Source organism: Erinaceus europaeus, chromosome 2 (assembly GCF_950295315.1).
Source record: "Erinaceus europaeus chromosome 2, mEriEur2.1, whole genome shotgun sequence".
Classification (NCBI taxonomy): Eukaryota; Metazoa; Chordata; class Mammalia; order Eulipotyphla; family Erinaceidae; genus Erinaceus; species Erinaceus europaeus.
In genome coordinates this window covers 188,169,217-188,175,362 of record NC_080163.1, presented here as the reverse complement: position 1 = coordinate 188,175,362, position 6,146 = coordinate 188,169,217, and the positions used below count along the sequence as shown (strand labels likewise).

Sequence of the window (6,146 nt, the reverse complement as noted above, 5' to 3'; positions counted from 1 at the left end):
TTATTCTAAGAGAAATAAGTAAAGAAGTGAAGGGCAATTCCTCACATGTAGAATGCAGTTGACTAAAACAAATGAACTGGGGAAAACAATAGTTAACTGCCAGGGTGGAGCTATGGCAGCCTCATCACTAGAAGTTGGCTCTCCCCCAGAAAACAAGTATCACAACAAAATGACCCATTAAATTTCATCAGAGAACATCTAGGAGGTCTGGTAACGAAACTTCATTGTCTGAGGTTGGTAGTTGTGTGTGAACAGCCAGCGTGAACAGAGAGGGAGGAGAAGGGCTTGTGCAGAATCGCTGCACTCCACTGCCTGCAGACACCATATCAGCAACCACTTCAGATTCACAGGGCAGATTTAAAAGGCCCTCTCTGAACCACTCAGGAACCAAGCATAAGCCTTAGAGAGACATCCAGAGGGACGTGGGAACTAAACACTACCCCTGTGGCATCAGGGAAGCCTACTGAGCTCTAAGGCATCCCAGCAACCATAGAATCCCTGGTGAGTGGGGTTAAACCATCCTGCAGTCGGGAAAAGTGACTTTGACCTCACAACAGAGTTTCCATTTTCAGGAATTAATTTGAGAAGAGGAGGTGGTATGGGATCTCACAACCCAACCCTCCCCAGACTAGGGTTGTTTAAGGGACAGCATATGCCATACTACCACATCACTTCTTCAAGATTCTTCTCCTCAACCAAAGACAAACTGTTCCTGAGTTTTTGGCTTATGCAACTGGTTTCCATAGTGACATGCTTTACTGAGCTTCAGAATGAGAAGAGGACCTGGGTTTGAAGGTGATAAAGTGGATGTATCCACAGTAGCCATTGATTTATTCAACCAGTCCCCCCCCCCCCGACATCTGACATTTGAGCTGTCCTACCCTTTCCACTCAAGAGTACCACAGTGAGCAGTGGTGGATTTACCTCCATCCACTGTTCAGATCTTCTGCCTATTTCCCCACCAGACTGTTGCTTTTTCTTTCTTTTTAACCTAGACTTTTTAAAAAAAATTTAATTGCCTTTATTTATTTATTTATTTATCTATCTAATGGATAGAGACAGCCAGAAATTGAGAGGGGAGTGGGTGACACACAGGGAGAGAGAGACAGAGACACCTGCAGCACTGCTTCACCACTCGCAAAGTTTTCCCCCTGCAGGTGGGGACTGGGGGCTGAAATCCAGGTCCTTGTGCATTGTAACATGTGCGCTCAACCTGGTGCGCCACCACCCGGCCCCACTTTTTCTTTGTCAAGAGCAATATTCAGCTCTGGCTTATGGTGGTGTTGGGGACTGAACCTGGAACTCAGGAGCTCAGGCATGAGAATAATTTTTGCAGAATCATTATGCTGCTCCCCACAACTCTTCTTCTTTCTCCTTAAGATTATTATTTTTTAAATATTTATTTTTATTTTTTTAATTATCTTTATTTTTGTATTGGATAGAAACAGCCAGAAATCAAGAGGGAAGGGGGTGATGGAGAGGGAGAGAGACAGAGAGACACCTGCAGCCCTGCTTTACCACTTTCAAAGCTTTCCCTCTGCAGGTGGGGACCAGGGGCTCGAACCAGGGTCCTTGAGCATTGTAACATGTGTGCTCAACCAGGTGCACCATCACCTGGCCCCTTAAGATTATTTTTAAACTGTGATTCCAGACAGGATACAAAGAGGAACTTTATAAACTCTTTTCTGGGTTTTATGAAGACTAATTCTACCCTTCTGTGTTAGCCTTTTTAAGAACTGCATCAACCTCAAAAGGGCACAGGAAAGAGCAAAGTCTTTATGTTTTAAAAGCCTTTCTATTTTTGTTCTCATTTTGTTGGGGGGCTAATGGCTTATAACACAGTTGTCTACATAAGGGTACAAGGTTTGTGGTAGTGAATTCCTTCAGTTTATGTATGTTTGGAAGATTTTAATTTCTCATATCCTTCATAATTTGGCAGGATAGAGTATTCAATGGCTGTTGGTTCTTATCTTTTAATACTGTGAATATGTCATTCCACTCAACTTATTGCATCTAGGGTTTGTGATGAGAAATCTGGGAGTCTGGGCGGTGGGGCACCTGGTTAAGTGCATAGTATTGCACGCAAGGATATGCACAAGGACCAAGTTTCGAGCCCCAGCTCCCCACCTGCAGCAGGGATGCTTCACAAATGGAAGCAGGTGTGCAGGTGTCTTATCTTTCTTTCCCTCTCTATCTCCTTCTCCCCTTTCAATTTCTCTCTGTCCTATCAAATGAAATGGGGGGAGTGTATTAGCCACCAGAAGCAGTGGATTCACAGTGTTGGCATCAAGCCCCAGTGACTAGAGGCAAAAACAAAACAAAACAAAGAGCCTATTTAAATATATATGATCAGGAGAGATAGGGTGAGAGACAGAGACAATAAATAAATAAATAAATAAATCTGATCAGAGCCTGTATGTGAGCATGTTTATAGGTGGGGCCTTCGGGAGTCCTCATGAATGAGACTGGGATCGTTATAAGAGGCCTCAAAGAACTTACTCCCTCACCTTGTGACACAGTGGACACAGGGAGAAAAGGACAGTCAATGAATCAGGAAGCAGGTTCTCACCAGATAAATTATCTGCTAGTATTTGATCTTAGATTTCCAAGACTCCAGAAATGTGATAACTACATTCAGTAGTTTATGAGTCATTACCCAGACCAGAGCTAGCTGCTGTTGCTTCTTCTAGCGTTTGCCCTTCTTCTGTAGCCAGTCAACAGCGTCAGGTTGAGCCTGATGTAAAGTTTCGAGACCTCCTTTGAATCTGGAGAGGTGGCAGTTGTTGACATTGTGGGTCATAGTCTGTCTGTAGCCGCAGGGGATGCAGAACACCAGACATTTATTCCTGAGGACTCGTAGGCCACAGGTTCATTGTACGGCACCACCATATGCCAGAGTGTTCTGGCCTCTCTCCCTCTTTCTCCCTCTCTCTCGTGGCGCAAAGCACAGGGACCGGCTAAGGATCCCCGGTTCAAGCCCCCGGGTCCCCACCTGCAGGGGAGTCACTTCACTGGCGGTGAAGCAGGTCTGCAGGTATCTTTCTCTCCCCCTCTCTGTCTTCCCCTCCTCTCTCAATTTCTCTCTGTCCTAGCCAACAACAATGACATCAGTAACAACAATAATAACTACAACAATAAAACAACAAGAGCAACAAAAGGGAATAAATAAATATATTTTTTAATATTTATTTTATTTATTCCCTTTTGTTGCCTTTGCTGTTTTTTTATTGTTGTAGTTATTATTGTTGTTGTTGTTGGATAGGACAGAGAGAAATGGAGAGAGGATGGGAAGACAGAGAGGGGGAGAGAAAGACACCTGCACACCTGCTTCACCACTTGTGAAGTGACTCCCCTGCAGGTGGGGAGCCAGGGCTTGAACCGGGATCCTTATGCCGGTCCTTAAGCTTTGCGCCACCTGCACTTAACCCGCTGCGCTACAGCCTGACTCCCGGGAATAAATAAATATTTAAAAAGAAAGCATTGTTCCCCCACACCCAGCCCAGCAGGCAGAGTTCTCCAGACTAAAACAAGAACTCCCAAAGGGGTTTCAACCTAATTTACCCCACAGGCGAGCTGCTGCAGTCAAGAACTTCCATCAGCTCTACAGGGAACCCATGTCTTCAGGGTGAGAGAGGTGTCAAAGGAAGTCAGTCTGTCTCTTCTGCCAGATATTGTCCTGGATTAAAGGGCTCAGTCTTGGGTCACATGCGCACATGAGAGGCTGAGACTGGCAGAACTGAGGGCCCCTGTGAAGGTGTGTAGTATTGGGTGCATCTAAGGTTGGGGTAAGAGGAGCAGGACAGGAGTAATAGCAGAGGACTGCTGTCACTCTTCCAAAGGTGTCCCCAGTCTCTCACCTTCAGGTCCCCAGAGCTGCAAGACTGTCCCCTGAGCTGTACTTTCTAGTCCTGTGCACTTCAGGTCATGCCCTAGGCCACCTGTCAGGTTGAAGGTGCCAACTTCCCAGTGTGGGGGAGGTGAAGAGAATGGTGGCTAGTCTCTGGGTGATTCTGATACTAATCTCCACCAAGCCTTGAGGAGATTAGTATCTCCTCTCCTCTGGTGGATCCCAGGGAGAAACCTCCCCCCTCAAAACCTGCCACTGCTCTGCAGAGTTTCCAAAAATGGGAGTGGAGGTGGGGGGGCTGACAATTTAATATCCTGTATTTGACACCCTTTGACCCTCTTCTTACTCCTTTCAGGCCCCAAGGAGTGTGTTGGGTGGAGTGGATATGAAGTGTCCTGTGCTCTATCCCAGACACTTCCCTCTAAACCCCACATACAGCCCACCAGAGAAGCTTCCTTATGGTTAGACACCACACATCCCCAGCAGCTTCATTCTGAGCCCAAACAAGGGGCGCGTGTGTGTGTGTGTGTGTGTGTGTGTGTGTGTGTGTGTGTGTGTGTGTGTACCTCTGGCCTCTCCCTGTCCACAGGACCTGCAGGAGACATGTCTGCACTGGTGACACCACCATGACCCTGGGTCCCTCTGTTCACCTGGCAGATGCTGGGAATGTCCTCTCTGCAGCTACACCAAGGGCTGCCAGCCATTTCCAACTTCATTCCTTCCTGCTCTGGACCCCAGAGGGAGTTTCGGGAACCTCCTCCTTCTCCATCATGTTTCTGCTCATCTTTCTGAGATTCACCCTTGATCTTGTTCTTTTTCTGCCAAAAGACAGTTCATGCTCCCCTGCCCCTGCAGAGGCTAATCTCCTTTCTTTCTCTTATGCACTCATTGATTATTTGCTCCCTTGTAAATCGGAAGTCCCCTCCTCTTGTCTTTTTGTTTTAGAGTCTTACTATATCAATGTACATACTCTGAACTCCCCCATTCAATCACAGTTTACTTCAATCTGACTTCCACATGCATTTTCTAAACTTGGTTAGTTTACTAACAAGTTTTAAATTGACGCTTTGATTCTGTCTCTCTGCAACATTTGGCATTAGCACCTCCTCCTCAACATTTTGTAATGCTTTAGCTTCCAAGACCTTCCTCCTGCATCTTGTGCTGTTTTGATCAGCTCCCCACACCGTTGTTTCCCCAGACTCTTTCTCTGCTACTTTTCCTATTGAGTTTTTTTCTTCTGCGGATCTTACCTGTATTCACCTATGTTGGCTCATAAAGCTTTCTATGGTGATGGAATCAGCCTTTCTTTTTTTTTTTTTAATATTTTCTTATTTATTTATTTTTACGAAAGCACTGCTCAGCTCTGGTTTATGGTGGTGTGGGGGCCTGAACCTGGGATTTGGGAACCTCAAGCAAGAGTCTCTTTGCAAAACCATCGTGTTATATCTACCCCCACCAAAATCAACCTTTCTAATGTGATCCATGAGAGTGCTTTTCATGTTTTATTGAACTAAAGTACACATAATAATAAAGGTGGAAACCATACATGCATATGGCTCATTAAATTCTGTCAAAATATGTAAAATATTAATCCCCAATAAAGAAATGTTTTAAAAATCTGTCAAAATGAACACATCTTACAGCCTTCACACAAGACAAGACAAGACAGAAACCTGTCCAGCTGCCCAGACTCCTTGTTCACACTCCTTCTCTCAAGCACTATCCACTCCTTACCTCCTTCTGGGAGTCACTAAGCTGCTTCTACCACCACAGGTTATTTGACTTGCATTTTGGCTTAAATATAAATAGAATCTTTCATCCATACTGTTTCACAATAGGTTTCTTTCATTCATTTTGATCCCATGAAAATGCAATTCCTACCGTTACAGAGTGTCCCTATATAACTATAGTTCATTGTTTAAATACCACACGGTACTCACTTATATAATCACAGAAGTGACTATATATATATATTTCATTCTACTGTTGATGAGCATTTGAACTGTTCCCAATTTGGGTTAATGGACACTATTTTTAAAGACTTCTTTTAAGTTATTTTATTTTTTAAAAACTTTATGTTATTTGATAGGACAGAGAGAAATTTAGAAGGAAGAGGGAGGGAGACAGAGAGACACCTGCAGACCTGCTTCACTATTTGTGAAGCTTCCTCCCTGCGAATGGGGACCAGGGGCTTGAACCCAGGTCCTTGCGCACTGTAATGTGTGCACCTAACCAAGTGTACCACCACCCAGTCCCTGGATACTATTTTTTGATGCACAAGAGCATCAAAAAGTTTCTG

The 6,146-nt window shown here is 44.7% G+C and overlaps 1 non-coding gene across 1 annotated transcript; it reads right to left on the bottom strand.

The window, feature by feature from the left end:
* Positions 1 to 1,637: 1,637 nt before the first annotated feature.
* On the bottom strand, positions 1,638 to 1,759 carry LOC132537404 (small nucleolar RNA SNORA26). The gene has a single exon (XR_009548837.1). It is a non-coding gene; the product is annotated as a small nucleolar RNA SNORA26 (small nucleolar RNA).
* Between the last annotated feature and the right edge of the window lie 4,387 nt (positions 1,760 to 6,146).